Raw genomic sequence first — 17,249 nt, 5'->3', positions numbered from 1 at the left:
AGACACCAAGATACACAATTTCTTTGAGGTTTGGGAGAGTTATATAATGACCTTGACAACGACGGTTAGGAAACAGCTCCATGACTCATTGTCCAACACAGAATGGTTTCTACCTAGAATGGCTGCGGGAGATCCGCCAATTGTGCTTTAAACGTTAATTGACATACGGGGCACTGTGGGGGGGTTGGGGGGGAAATAGGGGACGGCACGGGTATTACACATATGTGTATATATACGTATGTGTATATTTTTTTTTATATATATTTTTTTATTATTTTAATTTCTTTCTTTTCTTTTGTTCGAAAATATATATATGGGTCAGTCGACTGAGTTGAATTTCGGATCCGTAAATCAGACGATCTTTAGAGATCATGTTACTTACAATTGTGATGCTATTGACTGCTTATAACAGATATATCCCTTGATTAAGGACTCAACTGTACTTTTCTTGTTCTGTTTCCTTATAATGCCCTACTATCTAAGATTTGAGACATATTGAACATTTATGTATGTATAACATGTATTGCTTCAATAAAAAAAATTATGTTAAAAAAAAAAAGGAAATGGAGTAACAGGGCTATCCTTAGTCCCCTGCTTACTAAAGAAATCTCTTAGTTTAAGCTGTCTCTGAAATTTATATAACTCCACTTCGCAGTCAAAAGTACTCTGTCTAAATGTTTGAACAAAGGAAAGTCCCTTTGATAAAACCCCTAATTCTATATCAGTAAGGGCATAATCAGAGAGGTTATAAACCTTTATTTCCTCCTGTTTTTCCAGGGGTTTTCCTTTTGGGCTGTTAGCTTTCCGTTTTCCCCTCCTACAGCGCCCTGGTCTTTTTTGTTTCGAGTACGCGCAAGGCCCGCCTCCCGTAAAAAAGGGCCACTCTAGGTGGTAGACTGATCCGAGTCAGAAGTATGAGACTCAATATCAGTATATGACCTCTCAAAGCGTTTTCTGCCTAGTTGTTTAGGACGCCATTGTCGAGTCCCACCTTGAAAAAATACCTAAGGGTATACTCTTAGTTCTTTATAGTCATCTCTCACCTTTTTATATTTATTCTTTTTAAAGGTAAGTAACTCGGTTTTAAAGGTCATGATGTTATTTTCTAACCTAGATAACCATTCAGTTGAAGTATCAGACTTTAATAAATCTAGTCCCAAAGCCTCACATGCACTAATCTCCTTCTCAAGAATACTAATCTCTGTATTAACCTGCTGTATTACAAGCACCATCAGGTCGAGGCTGCATTGATTAAGGATATGACACCACTGCTTACAAAAATCCTTGTTGTTTCTTCCGATAGTCGGTTGGTTCTTAATCCGAAAACCCCTCGGTATTAGCTTGTCCTTGTGGTACTGGGACAACGTAAGTCCATGTAAATTTAATTCCACAAGTCGTTTCTGCATCTTTAATAGATCGGAAAATATTTCTGCAGGGCTGTCAGTATCAAATTTTAACTGATCCGTATTAGTGAATAAAATCTTAGATATGTCCTTTTCAAGGAACCTCTTGGTCCCTGCCAAATCACTAGCATCGAGATCCATATTGAAGGACAATCAAAAATATTGTCAAAACAATTGTAAAGGTACAAAAATAAAATTTAAACGATGGTGCTGGCTCCACATAAAGTATTACAAAAAACAGAACAGAAAAGCCGCACACATTTCCATAGTTCAGTCCGGGTGCTGCAATTCCATATAGAAAGTATAATGAAACGTTCCTATAACATGAGAATCTCTCCTCAGCCACAAGAAAGAAACCAGCACACCAGCAATAATCAATTCAAAGAAAGCTCTATTTCAGCATGGCAACAGTCAGAGTTGAAATCACATTATCTTCCAGTTAGGATAAACATGATACATCACATGTCCCTCTGGTGAAAAGGAGAATCCTGATCCCCTCTGCCCAACAGCTGTTTCGATGTCACCACCTTCCTCAAGGGCATCCATACTAACACTGAGCCAAACGCTGCCATTTATCCACAGCCTGACGCCTGTCAACAACCTCATAATCCCACTCACCTGTCCACACGAAACACCATCACCTGAGACCAGTCACGTCCACACCGCTCGAGGCCGGAAGTTCCCATCTTGGAACGCATTCAGCCCGCGGTGGAACGCACTTCCTGTCCCGGCTTCCGTCACGGGAGCATCATACATCCGCATGACGCGGCCGGGCGCTCACGTGAGCCAATCCAGTGCGTGTGTAAGAGTTCACCTAGGCAACCCGAGTAAACACAATCTCCTCATAATGTGAGCTCATCTATAACCATACTTTGGTTATCACAATGATGAGATCCCAGCATACCCGTAGACCTTAGTGAGACAGGGACTGAGGCTTGCCTGACAGGCGCCATTCTGCGGACCCTATGTCTAATCAATACAAAACCCAAAATCAACAACAAAGTCAAAAAACATACATGACATTATATATATACAGATCAAAAATAATAATAAATAATAACCATAAGGCAGCCCTCAGAGTCCAATCATCTGAACTAACTATGTCAATCATTTGGCAAGCAAGAACCACGGCAAAAGTTTTTTGACTTTGTTGTTGATTTTGGGTTTTGTATTGATTAGACATAGGGTCCGCAGTATGGCGCCTGTCTTAGACCCATATATGAATCACTGTATATTTCCAGATATGAATATGACTCTACTAAAATGACATTTGTTACTAAATCAAAACATCAGACCACCTAGAGATATATCCACACAAAAAAATATTATATATATCTTGGTGCGAAATGAAAAGAAATGAGAAACTATCATTATATTTAGTGGGTTCTAAATTGAGAGCTGTCATTTAATTATTATTAGGATACTATATATAACTTGGTGTAAAATGAAAAGAAATGAGAAATTAATATCATATTCAGGGGGTTTTAAATTGAGAGCTGTCATTTAATCACCATTAGGATATAAAAACATTTAATACTTCCATCACCACTAACATAAATATCGGTTGCCGACACCGTTATTGTTATTATTTACGTCAGCCACTGAAGTAATGGAGGTGCTTATGAGAGTTATAGAGATCTAAATAATAATATGTTTTAGGAATGGAACTGACATATTGAATGGCTGGCTAGGAAGATTTAGATTTGGGATGTTTTCTCATCCTGGCCCCGGCACGCTAAGTCTAAAGAAGCGTACAGACATCGGAGCCCGTAGGTCAGGTGACCAACTGTTTACGGAGGTTGCCTAGCTACGGACCGGGGATTTCGTCCGCGAGCGGAAGTGACGTGTTCTGTGCCGGAGATTTGTTTACTCGGCACAGACACGGACACGCAGTGAGCGTTGGGCCGCGATCGGTTCTCCGATGTGCGGGAGAGCCGACACCATGTAATGGGTGATTGATCCCATAATCGGATCATTATTGGTTAAATTATTCCTAGCACCCTCTGGGATTTAGTTCATCATAAGATATAAATTAGGGTTGCTAGGCAACAGCACTGTATGACCCGGAAGTGATCTAAGAAACCGGAGCCAAAGGAACCACATGATTATTAAGAAACATGGTGACCCGGAAGTAATACATACTAATGGATCAAATTTATCTCTCTTTTTTAAATATATTATTAATGAAATTGCACAGTATGATAGAGTCTAATGTGTGTTATACTTGATATATTATTGGTATATGTTTTGTGGAGGAGATTGACTAGTTTGGAGTTGAATGGATCAAACAGATGTGGCCAATTAGCAGCCATTTTAGGGTATAAATATAGAGGCCCTCACACTGACCAGACCACCTTTGAGAAAGCTGCAGGTTCTGCAGCGAAACGCGTCAGGTGTTTGAATCAGGATCACCTTCAGCAATTGGGAGCCGCACTTGCCACATCCGGACCTTTAGTGGACTTATATAGATCATCTGCAGAGAAACAGGCGAACAATTCGTCAACTGGTAACACAGCCCTACTACTCAGCATTGAGGATTCCGCATACTGGTGAGGATACAAGATCTTTATGGTTCTACCCGTTTAAAGGGACGCTACCCAGAGAACCCCCTCCTACAGCGGTAATTATTGTGGCATTATTGCCATCAGGACTGTGCCATCAGCCCAGTTTTTATCTCTTTTGCATCATCATCACTTACAGTCCACACAAATTAAGGAAACGGATAGCATGATCAAGGCAGCTCCATGGTGATTCTGTTTGTTGTTCTATTTTAATCAATTTTCTTATTGATACATTGTATGTATTTTTATTAAATAATTGCTTTTTTCACCTTTAATCCATTCAACTCCACGTATCTTAATCTCCACCATGATTATTGGATTTATATGTTGATTAATTTATCGTTACTGTACAGCGCTGCTACCCTGTTTGTTGTCTAAAATCTCACTATCGCCTGCCTAGTGAAGTGGAATCTAGATGGGATTTGGTACTGGGAACACAATACCTCCATCAATTGTCTAAATCCCACTGCACTAATGGCGGATTCCGGGCGCATGTCTAACACCAACATAAGTGTCAAGGCCTCTGTTATGAGGGCTTCCATTGTCATGTGAAGCTGAACCACTAGTCATGAACATAGGCCAGGACCTCAGCCGCTCCTTGCCATTCCGTGTCGTAAATGGCATATTGGCAAGTTTACGTTTCTCCTCAGACCATTTAAAAAAAAAATTTGGGTGTTTTTACTGAACTTTGGCTTTTTGGATTTTACATGCCCTCTACTATCACATTTGGCATCGGCCTTGGCAGACGACGTTGATGGCATTTCATTGTCTGTCATGGCTAGTGGCAGCAGCTTCAGCACTAGGAGGAAGTGGTTCTTCTTGATCTTTCCCTAGTTTATCCTCAAAATTTTTGTTTGGAAGTTATATTAGACAATATGCAGCACAGGAATGACTGGAATGACTGATGGACAGGACAGTACCAGTGGTCTGATGCAGCACAATACTGTAAGGGACTTGTGGTTGTTGATATTATTATACGGCAGCAGTGGACATATAGCAGCAGCATATATCGTCACTGCAATGGCTGATGAGACAGGACACTACCACTGGTCTGATGCAGCACAACACAACAACACTGTAAGGGACTTGTGGTTGTTGCTATAATTATTATACGGCAGCAGTGGACATATAGCAGCAGCGTATATCGTCACTGGAATGACTGATGAGACAGGACACTACCACTGGTCTGATGCAGCACAACACAACAACACTTTATACAGCTACACTGGATATATGGCAGCAGAGGACACCAACACTGTGACTGGCTGGACTGATGCAGCACAATACACTGACTACACTGGACTGAACAGCACAACACAGCACCACTTTATACAGCTACACTGGAAGGAGAGGACACCAACACTGTGACTGGCTGGACTGATGCAGCACAATACACTGACTACACTGGACTGGACTGAGCAACACAACACAGCACAAGACTTGCCACCCCACTTTCCCACCCCCACACAGACACTGGAGGAAGGAGACACGTCCTCTCTCTACACTCTCTGAAACTGGAGTGAAAATGGCCGCAACACACGGCTCCTTATATGGAGTCCAAATCCTGCGAGAATCTGACAGCGGGATGATGACGTTTTGCCACGTTCGGGTTTCCGAGTCAGGCGGGAAAACCCGAACCGGGATCGGAACCAAACTCGAAAGGCAAAGTCCGGTAGGATTCGGTTCTCTGAGAACCGAACCCGCTCATCTCTACTCTATATATATATATATATATATATATATATATATATATACAGTATATATATATATATATATATATATATATGTGTATGCACCAGTGGCGTGCAGGTTAGTGGCTGGCGAGGCACTGCAGCCATAATGTCTGTGGAGTCCCGCCGATGTCATCTACTGCCGCCATGCCAATGCCCACTACTGCCGCCACTAATGGGCGCCTACCCTGCCAATGGCCTACAAAATCACTGCTATCAACTGCCTGACCCCCAGCTGCTAACTTGTATCTCAGACTGATGCTGCCAGTGCCTGCAGCCTTCCTGCTCATCAAACTTTTGATGAGCAGGCGGCTAATATATTGTCAGTTTTTATAAATTTATGGGACACAGAGAGGTGTAATATGGGGAGATGGGAGAGATAAGAGAAATATGGGGAGATGGGAGAGAAAGTTGAAATATGGAGACAGGAGAAATAGGGATAGATGAGAGAGTAGGAATAGGGAGAGATGGCAGAGAGATCGAGTAATAGGGTGAGAAGGAAGAAAGACGGTATGGGGGAGAAGGAAGAAAGGTAATAAATAGGGGCAGAAGGATGAGAGAGAAGGAATAGAGGGAGATGGGAGAGGAAGAATAGAGGAGATGGCAAAAGAGAGGAGAAATAGGGGTATACGGGAAAGAGGAGTAGCGAGGAAACAGGAGAGAGACAGGAATAGAGGGAGATGGCAGAGAGAATGGACGAATAGGGAGAGACTAGAGAGAGAGGGAGGAGAAGCAGGTGGGCAGACTGGGAGTAGTAGTGGTGGAGAGCAGGGGGCAGGATTGGAGTAACAGTAGTGCAGAATAGGGGAACAGACAGGGAGTAATAGAAGGGGGCAGGATGGGGGTAGTAGTGGTGGAGAGAAGGGGCAGGATTGGAGTAACAGTAGTGAAGAATAGGGGGACAGGCAGGGAGTAATATAAGGGGGAGCAGGATGGGAGTAGTAGTGGTAGAGAGCAAGGGGCAGGATTGGAGTAACGGTAGTGCAGAATAGGGGGACAGGCAGGGAGTAATAGGAGGGGGGCAGGATGGGATTAGTAGTGGTGGAGAGCAGGGGGCAGGATTGGAGTAACGGTAGTGCAGAATAGGGGGACAGGCAGGGAGTAATAGAAGGAGGCAGGATGAGACGAGAGTAGTAGTGGTGGAGAGCAGGGGGAAGGATTGGAGTAACAGTAGTGTGGAATAGGGAACAGGCAGGGAGTAAAAGAACAGGAGGGCAGGATGGGAGTAGTGGTGGGAAAAAGTAAGCAGTATGGGATCTCACCTCCTCTTAGGCAGCTCCCAGGTCCCAGCCACCGTTGCTCCTTCCATGCAAGCTAACACAGGACGGACAGACAGCCTCAGTAGAAGTTATAGGTGCCACTCCTCTGGTGTTCTCTGCGTAGTCCAGGGAAGCATGGGCAAGGCCTGCTTTGGGTGGGGGGACAGGGCCGCACCTCCGCACCAGCTGTACATAAGGTTCTTCATTTTCTGGCTGCACGCAGCAGTGCCCTCCTCATCACTGGCGCTGTCTGTCCCAGTTCTCTCCGTGACCAGAGGCAAATGCAGGGTTTTTAGTAGGGGGACAGTCTAGATATGAGAGAGAGAGAGAGAGAGAGAGATAAAAATAGAAGAGAGTGCACATATATGGAAACCTCCAACCCACTGCAAGTGTGTGTGTGTGTGTGTGTGTGTGTGTGTGTGTGTGTGTGTGTGTGTGTGTGTGTGTGTGTGTGTGTGTAAGAGATATATACACACAGAGCCAAGGAGACATGGGGAGGGAGAGACAGACAGACAGACATGGGGGGGAGGGGGACATGGGAAGGAAAGAGGGAGAGAGAGACAGAGACATGTTGAGAGAGAGAGAGAAAGAGACACACATGCAGAGAAAGACAGTTATGGAAATAGAGTAACTTGGGGGGAGAAAGAGACAGGGACAAAGGGACACAAACATGGAAAGAGAAATTGACATGGGCAGAGAGAGATAGACATGAGGAGGGATAGAGACACACATGGAGAGAAACAGACACAGGGAATGAGAGACAGACATGGGGAGAAAGACAGACACAAGGAGGGAGAAGACATGAAGAAAGAGACAGACATGGGGAGGGAGAGATACAGGGAGAGAGTGAGACACACAGACATTGGGAGGTAGGAGGAGAGTGAAGACATGGAGAGACAGACACAGGGAGAGAGTATGGTATGGGAAGGGACTCAGAGAGAGGGACAAAGAGAGAGATAGAGAGAGACAGCTAGACACATGGAGAGAGAGAAAAACAGGCATGGGGAGAGAAGACAGTGAATACTTACCTGATCAGCTGGTCAGCCAGCCCCCCTCCAGCATGCGAGTCACGAACCTGCTGCAGAGTCACTTCCTCACCCGACCAGCTCTGTCTGAACTCTCAAAGGCCCATGGGAACTGCCAGAGAGGAGCTGGCCGGGTGAGGAAGTGACTCTGCAGCTCCCCCTATGTTCAGACAGCCCAGCCTCCACTTAAGGATAATGAGTCTGTGCTGCAGCTGCGCATTACAGATACAGCCTGCCCTGCTACCCTGAAGTTCCTTCATCTCCAGAATAACATCGGTAATTCTCTCCCTCTCATCCCTGCCCCCCCCCCATCAGCAGCAGCAGCAGCGGCGGCGGGGGTCGGGGCAGGCACACTATCGGCAGCCACTGGTGTAAGCTCCGGTGGGGGGGGGGGACACTGTTGGCAGCCACTGGTGTAAGCTCGGGTGTGGGGTGGCCATTGAGCTTTGCTCTACCCACTGCCCAATCATTCAGTGACAGAGGCGTGCTCTCATATCTGAAAGCATGACCCTTGTCAAAGCGGCACTTCTAGAGTTGCCGCTAGCAAGCCTTTTTTTAATGGGCTTTTACTGCCCGATACCTGGCCCCGCCCCTTGCTCCCGGCTCTTTCACATAGACAGCGGGAGGCACCGAGAGCAGTGCCTCCGATTCACCTGTAAAACTGGTTATTACATAGTAAAGATGATAAAAATAATATAAAGGCTAAAGCACATACTTATGACACATAATATGTGTCATAAGTATCTTCTTTGTATTATTTCAATCCTGCCTCCCCTGACTGCACGTCCCTGATATACACACAGTATATATATATATATATATATATATATATAGATACATATACCCAGAACATAAACTTAAAATTTTAATAACATAAAAACAGTTCATGCAGCCTGTCACGATCCTAGGCACAGCGATTCCCCAGATATGCCAATCTATGAATCCCTGCCACGTGAAACCGCTACTGAATACCTAAGCGCGTGCGTCAATTTCAACACGGTCACTGCCACCAGCCAAAGTACAAATGTTTAGGGTATGACCCAAGGCAAACTTATGGCTTTTGCCTGCACCCAGAATTATTAATATTTTGGGTACGCCTCTTTCAGAAAGTTGGGTTGGATACACAACAGAAACCAGATCTAAAATTGATTATTTAATTCAAGTAAAACACTTCAAAGCTTGTTACAGAAAAAATAAAGTTACAAGAATCTAATTATAAAAAGTAAAAGTCACAGCAGAACTTCAAGAAAATATAAATAGGGAGATTAACCCACCGATCCTAGCTCAAATGCAGAGTAGAACGATGGGGTGAAGTGAAGCCTCTTCAAATATATCGGGACATTACAGAGCCAGAATGTTCTCCTGACCCACTTCTTTGATAATGCACACTTTGCAGTCTGTGTTTCTCCTATTTAAAACTCAGGCTGCCCCTTTCAGCCCCCCTCCCCCTGGAGAGTTAATTTTAACCTTTTCCAGATCAGAGTTAATTGTGTAAATTCAACTGTAACATGGGGTCACTTGGTCATATACGCAGGGGGTGGCTAATTAATCTTCCCTTTCCTTTTGAAGATGGGCAATCAGATTTATCAATCCTACTAAGACACTGGGGGTCATTCCGAGTTGATCGCTAGCTGCCGTTGTTCGCAGCACAGCAATCAGGCAAAAAATCGGCATTTATGTGCATGCGTATGCACGCGCAATGTACGGGTACAAAGCCCTTTGTGGTTGTGCACAGGATCTAGAAAAGTTTTCAGTCGCACTGACGGCCGCAAGAAGATTGACAGGAAAGGGGCATTTCTGGGTGTCAACTGAGGAAGTGTTTGCAAAAACTCAGGCGTGTCTGAAAAACGCAGGCGTGTCTGAAAAAATGCAGGCATGGCTGGGCGTTCGCTGGGCGGCTGTATGACGTCAAATCCGGACATGAATAGGCTGAAGTGATCACAAGCACTGAGTAGGTTCAGAGCTACTCAGAAACTGCACAAACTGTTTTTGTAGAGCTCAGCTGCATATGCGTTTGCACTTCTGCTAAGCTAAAATACACTCCCCAGAGGGCGGCGGCATAGCGTTTGCACGGCTGCTAAAAACTGCTAGCGAGCGATCAACTCGGAATGTTATAACTTATACTGTGGGGTCTCTTAGAAATACTAGCAGGCCAAATTGCTTTATTTTAATTGCTTGTTTGAAGCTCTGGCCATGGTTCTTGGCAGTGACCTAGTTCACATCATGTACGCACTGGAGTACCATGCATGGACCTTTCCATGAGGCTTGCAGTTTGTTCTGCCTCATTGGAATTAGTACCAGAACTTTCTGCCACACTTCAAATTTGTGCTCCTGGGCATTCCAGTCATACCAGTGTTTCTGCCTATTTTGGGCAGCTTTAAGATGGCTTTGGGCCAACCCTATCAGATGTGGCAAAGTTTCCTTAAACAGCATAAGGCTGACCACAACGAGTATGATAGAAATCATATCAAGTATTGTTCTGAAGACTTTGTTTCCCTCTCCCCCTGGTACTCAGGATGCTGCAGGGAAATTGTACCATAGGTGAGGGGAGTTTCCTCAGTACTACATACAGTTGGACATACAGCTATGTCACCTTCCCAAAACACCTAGTCTTGATCTCCTTCCTGAGCTGACTGACCACCCCTCCCCTTTCCTGAGAAAAGGGTGAGCTCACTCTTTACAGGGTCAGTTCTCAGTTCTGCCTGGATAGGCAAGTTTTCCACAGCAGCCCATGACACCTTCCCCAGCCTGACATTACCTCGCAGACTCACATCCTGTCTGCTAGATCTCTTCACTGTGATGGTAGCACTGAGAGTTCCAGGAGAAGTGTCCATTATCAATTCAACTTTGAAAGGCACATTCTCTGTAGAGCTCTCAGTGAGGGGAATGGACCCCTGCTGGGTGTCTGTGTTTGTGTTTGTGTGCCTGCTTGAAGGGAGGGGGGTTAGGGGGAAGCTGCAGTTTTCGACTTCTCCCTGTGCTGGGAGCAAGCAGTGACAGCAGCGGCCCACACAGACCCTTCTTCTGATTCTCCCCTGGCAGCACCCCAAACTGGCATATCAGCAATGTATACCGGACCCACCGGGTCACCCCTTACACAAGGTACAACATTTCCAACATTGGTACAAGACAATACATTATCAATATCAACACCGTTATCTCAACCTAGTGGATCTTCACATGGTACAATTAGGCAACTGCTTAATATCTGGATCCCATGGTACCTAGGAAGGAATGTGGTTATCTGAGCAAGTTGACAAAATAGCATTTATCAAATCAGGCACATTCCTATCATCCTTCACATGTTTACTCCTTTCTGAGCGGGCATCCTGAGGTACCTGAGGGGAAGCGAGGCTGGCAGAAATCCTAGCAACAGAACATTAATTATTGTCAGTCCCATACTCTGCCCGCATCCCACCCAGATCTGTCCCCTTTGTGCAATCAGTGTCCCCTGGCCCCATGTCACGACCCGATGTCAATGGAAGAACAGGGTTAACATCTAGCACAGTAACATGAATGACATCACCAGCAGTACACCTACCACTATTAGGTGATGGTAACTTGTTCCCGACTAAATTAGGGCTTCCATTTAACTCCACATAGGGACAAGAATTAACAAAGATACCTGTGTCCTTCTCACATTCCCCTATCTTTATCCCCATAATAGATGCAACATAATCACAGATCATCTTAGGAGCTTCACTCATAATCACAACATTGCAATGTTCAGCATTTTTATATACTATCTGAGATGCATCATATGGTTCAACAGGGTTAGAGGCAGTGGGGACAACAGTTGCAGATACATGTGGAGTTAGTAAACGTCCCAAGTCAGTAGTCCCAAACACATTTGTGTAAATAATGTCAGTCTGACCTCTCTCTCAGACATAGTCCCACACACAGTTGTGTAACTAATGTCAGACAGTCTGTCCTCTCTCTCAGACATAGTCTCTTCCACAAGCAGGTCCTCCTGAAAATCAGCCTCTACCAGCTACAAATCTTGGGCATCTGGTGGGAGCATGCTGCTCACCTCATATTCTCCCAGCAGTTTAAACTGGGCCTTGTGATGCAATGTCTCAGGAGCAGGCTCCACAACGACGTTAACAGGAAGGGGTACCTTTTCCTCGTGGGGCACCCCTGCAGTCTGGGTTTTTGTTTCCAAAGCTGGTAATAGAAGCTGTTGTAGGAGATGCCTATCAGCATCTACCCGGCGACACTGAACCTTCCAAAATGGGGTAGCGAGCTTTCCACAATCATAGGCCTCTTGCTGCGCTAATTGAAAACAGTCCGCCAGTTCTCTCAGCAGTGTCCCAGGACTTGCATCGGGAGCCCAGCTGCGAAACTCTGCACTATACTGGCTGAAGGCATTGCTTTTATCGTCCTGTGCATAGGTGAGCTGCGTGATCATCTCCATGCGGGAATTGTTGCGGCAGGAGATACCTTGCAGCTGACATTCATTGGTTAATTCCTCTGTACTCATCCTGGAAAACAGGTCATCTTCATCTGGGTCAGCATACCCCCACTGCTCTTCTGACACTGTCTCAGATGGGTGCCCGGCAGCCTCCCTGGCTGACGCACTTTCTGCCGTCTCCCTGGAACTGGCAGAGGTGTCAGACCTCTGTTGGGCATCCGTTGCAAAGTCCAGGGTCAGCTGGTTCTGTGAACCACAGCTGGAATTCACTTGGCCTTCGACTGCTTCCAGCACGGGGAATTGGTCACAACGCGATCGATGTAGGTTTGCATTTCTGGCCACAGGTTGCCAGTCGAGTTCAGCTAACTCCAACTGAAACTTGCGTTCCACCTCCTTTTCTGCAGCAGCCGCCTCTCTGTCCAGAGCAGCTTCGCGTTCCGCAGCCGCCAATCCCAAAGCAGCTTTCTCTCTCTCCAGAGTAGCTTTCTCCTGTGCGTTAAACTGCTGTATCAGTTCCAGCACCAACGCAGTGTCCGGCACCTTCGCATACTTAAGAACCATTTGTAGATACAGATCCAAGGAAGAGCTGTCACTGGAAGCACTGGAGGCATCTGATCCATGATGTGCCATCCTCACAACCGTCAGTGTCTGCTGCTCCTCTTCCTCTGCTCTGGAACCCGATTGATTTCCAACCTCAGACCTGGAATCCAATTCCCCTCCAGCAATTTGCTGCTGGTCTGCATCTCTGAGCATTAGGATCATCTGTTCCTTGGTAGGCTCTACACGATTGATACCAGAGTCAATTTCCGTGGAAAGTAAAAGTTCAGTACGAAATCCCCCTCCTGCTACCTCAGTAGCCACAGCCGATGAATTCTCACATACATGTCCGCCATCATGATGCTCTGTATCATTCTGCACTGAGTCGCAGATCAATCTCCTCTCAATCCGTGCCTCTTTGTGCTGTTCTTTATAAGTAGCTGCTATTCCTCTGCAGTTACTTCTCCAAAATTATAATAACAGGAATGGGGAACAGAAATTGCTTTTACTGTGTGACTTTTACTACTATAAGCTTTGAGTTCTGGTATCTGGTGAATTGCACTCACTTAAGTATTCCAAATAAAAACAAAAATTACTTTTTGAAATATCCCACCGCTAGCCACCAGTTTGTCACGGTCCTAGGCACAGCAATTCCCCAGATGTGCCAATCTATGAATCCCTGCCACACGACACCGCTACTGGATACCTGAGCGTGTGCGTCAATTTCAACACGGTCACTGCCACCAGCCAAAGTACAAACGTTTAGGGTATGACCCAAGGCAAATTTATGGCTTTTGCCTGCACCCAGAATTATTAATATTTTGGGTACGCCTCTTTCAGAAAGTTGGGTTGGATACACAACAGAAACCAGATCTAAAATTGATTATTTAATTCAAGTAAAACACTTCAAAGCTTGTTACAGAAAAAATAAAGTTACAAGAATCTAATTATAAAAAGTAAAAGTCACAGCAGAAAAGACAACTTCAAGAAAATATAAATAGGGAGATTAACCCACCGATCCTAGCACACATGCAGAGTAGAACGATGGGGTGAAGTGAAGTCTCTTCAGATATATCGGGACATTACAGAGCCAGAATGTTCTCCTGACCCACTTCTTTGATAATGCACACTTTGCAGTCTGTGTTTCTCCTATTTAAAACTGAGGCTGCCCCTTTCAGCCCCCTCCCCCTGGAGAGATAATTTTATCCTTTTCCAGATCAGAGTTAATTGTGTAAATTCAACTGTAACATGGGGTCACTTGGTCATATACGCAGGGGCTGGCTAATTACTCTTCCCCTTCCTTTTGAAGATGGGCAATCAGATTTATCAATCCTACTAAGACACTGTTATGTGGGGTCTCTTAGAAATACTAGCAGGCCAAATTGCCTTATCTTATTTTAATTGCTTATTTGAAGCTCTGGCCATGGTTCTTGTGTAAAAAAATGGCTAGTTCTGAGAGGACACAGAGCAGGAAGGGTTTAACACCTTTCTGGCCCTAGCTCTGGTTCTGGGGCAATCAAACTAGCTCTGGTCACGAGGAATTTCACACCTAAGCAGTCAGTGTGTCTCTGAGTTCTGTGGCTACAATGAAATGCCAGCAGATCAATCAAGCTTCTACCATTTGACATGCAAAGACAGTTATCACACACTGGTACACTGATACATCGATCACAATATTGACATCACATACATTGATATCACATACATTGATTTCTCATACATCCTAGAGGATGCCGGGGTCACATTAGAACCATGGGGTATAGACGGGATCTGCAGGAGATATGGGCACTTTAAGACTTTGAAAGGGTGTGAACTGGCTCCTCCCTCTATGCCCCTCCTCCAGACTCCACTTTTAGAATTGTGACCAGGCAGACTGGATGCACTCTAGGGGAGCTCTACTGAGTTTCTCTAAAAAGACTTATGTTAGGTTTTTTATTTTCAGGGAGGACTGCTGGCAACAGTCTCCCTGCTTCGTGGGACTTAGGGGAGAGAAGTATGACCAACTTCTGGTGAGTTCAATGGCTCTGCTTCTGGCTGACAGGACACCATTAGCTTCTGAGGGTGATGATCGCTGGGCGCTCCCGGATGTTCACTCCCGCAGCCTGCCGTCACCCCCTTACAGAGTCAGAAGACAGGTGAGTAGCAGAAGATCAGAAGACTTCTCCAGTGACGGCATTCTGAGGTACCGCGCAGCGAGCAGAAAGCTGTGCGCCATGCTCCCACACATACACAAGAACTGCAGGGTGCGGGGGGGCGCCCTGAGCAGCATAAATCCTCATTAAAAGTTAACTGGCAAGAGGGGACATTAGTGCCTGGGCACTGTCCTAACCCCCACCAGTATAATTATTTGTTTAATTTGAACGGGACAGAAGCTCGCCATTACTGGGGCGGAGCTTCTTCGTCACTCTCACAGCTCACTGCTCGGCACCATTTCCTCTCCACAAGGCTGCAGAGACGCTGGTCCTTCCTTACACTGCTGACAAGCATCAGGGTGCAAAATGGGGGGGGGGGCGCAGTACATATTGGTGCAGTATATTGGCATTTACAAGCGCTACAGGTCTGAGGCATTTTCTTTTGTGTTTTCAGAGTTGTTAATTTGGCGCTGGGTTGTGAGCTGGCAAATCCTCTCTGTGTCCCTCTCACAGACTTTACTGTGTGTCTGTCCCCTATAAGCCCGGTGTGTCTGTGGGTGTTTGGTACATGTGTGTCGACATGTCTGAGGTGGAGTGCTCTTCCCAGGAGGAGGCTGTATTAGGGACACAGACGACTGTGGGGGTGACCCTGTCTGCACTGCCGACTCCTGACTGGGTGAATGTCTTGAATGCGAATATGGCTCTTATCAGTAAGAGATTAGATAAGTCTGAGTCTCAGATCGAGGCGTGGAAAAAATCTGTGGAGGATATGTTATTGCAAGTCCAGGACCCCTCGGGGTCACAAAAACGTTCTTTTGCCCAGTTGGTGCACACTGATACCGACACGGACACTGATTCCAGTGTCGACTATAGTGATTCCAGATTAGATCCAAACTTGGCAAAGAGCATTCAGTACATGATTGTGGCTATTAAATATGTATTACATATCACTGAGGACCCTGCTGTTCCTGATAAACGGGTCTGTATGTATAAAGAAAAGAAACCGGAGGTGACGTTTCCTCCCTCTCATGAACTGAACGCTCTATTTGAATAAGTCTGAGAAAACCCTGACAGAAAGTTTCAAATCCCCAAAAGGATTCCGGTTGATTATCCTTTTCCCACTGAGGACAGGAAAAAGTGTGTGTCACCGCCCATTTTGGACAAGGCCCTGTCACGTTTGTCTAAAAAGGTGGCTCTCCCAGCACCGGGCACGGCGGCCCTTAAGGACCCAGCAGATCGTAAGCAAGAAACTACGTTAAAATCCATTTATGCGACCACGGGTACGCTGCTCAGACCTGCCATTGCATCTGCGTGGGTGAGTAGTGCTATTGAAAAGTGGGCAGATAACTGGTCATCTGATATAGATACACTGGATAGGTATAGCATCCTCTTGACGCTGGGTTATATCAAGGTCGCTGCAGCATACCTAAAGGAAACTGCGAGAGATATTGGCCTTTTGGGATCAAAAGCCAATGCCATGGCGGTCTCGGCTAGGCGAGCATTGTGGATTCACCAATGGAATGCTGATGCAGACTCCAAGAAAAATATGGAGTCTCTCCCATATAAAGGTGGTGTCTTGTTTGGGGATGGCCTAGATAATTTGGTATCTATGGCTACCGCGAGTAAGTCATCTTTTTTGCCTTATGTTCCTCAGCAACAAAAGAAAATGCACTACTATCAAAATCAGTCCTTTCGGCCCAATAAATACAGAAGAGGGCGAGGCTCTTCCTTCCTGGAGCAACAACCTTGTCGAGTTCGAAGGAGCAGAAGTCTTCCCCTGCTTCTGCCAAATCCACTGCATGATGCTAGGGCTCTCTTGCGGTAGTCCGCACCAGTGGGGCACCAGAGGCGGAACTACCGGCAGGGCAAGCAGTGCGTTGCACTGGGGCCCACCTCTGTCCAGGGGCCCAAGTATGTAATGAGTCAAACTGACTCATTACATGCCGCTGTGTGCTGCGGGCAACCGCTGCCCGCAGCGCACAGCGCACAGCCGCCCACAGAGGAGAAGAGCAGCGGCACGGACGGGGGAAGGAGGAGGAGGGAGGTGAAGGAGGGAGCCGCAGCAGCGCTTTGTTACTGGTGGAGGCGCTGCTGCTGCTGCCCCTCTGCTTCACTATAGGCTGTCTTCCGAGAACAGCCTATAGTGAAGCAGGGGGGCAGCAGCAGCAGCGCCTCCACCAATAACACAGCG

Source organism: Pseudophryne corroboree, chromosome 7, assembly GCF_028390025.1.
Source record: "Pseudophryne corroboree isolate aPseCor3 chromosome 7, aPseCor3.hap2, whole genome shotgun sequence".
NCBI lineage: Eukaryota > Metazoa > Chordata > Amphibia > Anura > Myobatrachidae > Pseudophryne > Pseudophryne corroboree.
This window is presented reverse-complemented; position numbering follows the sequence as displayed.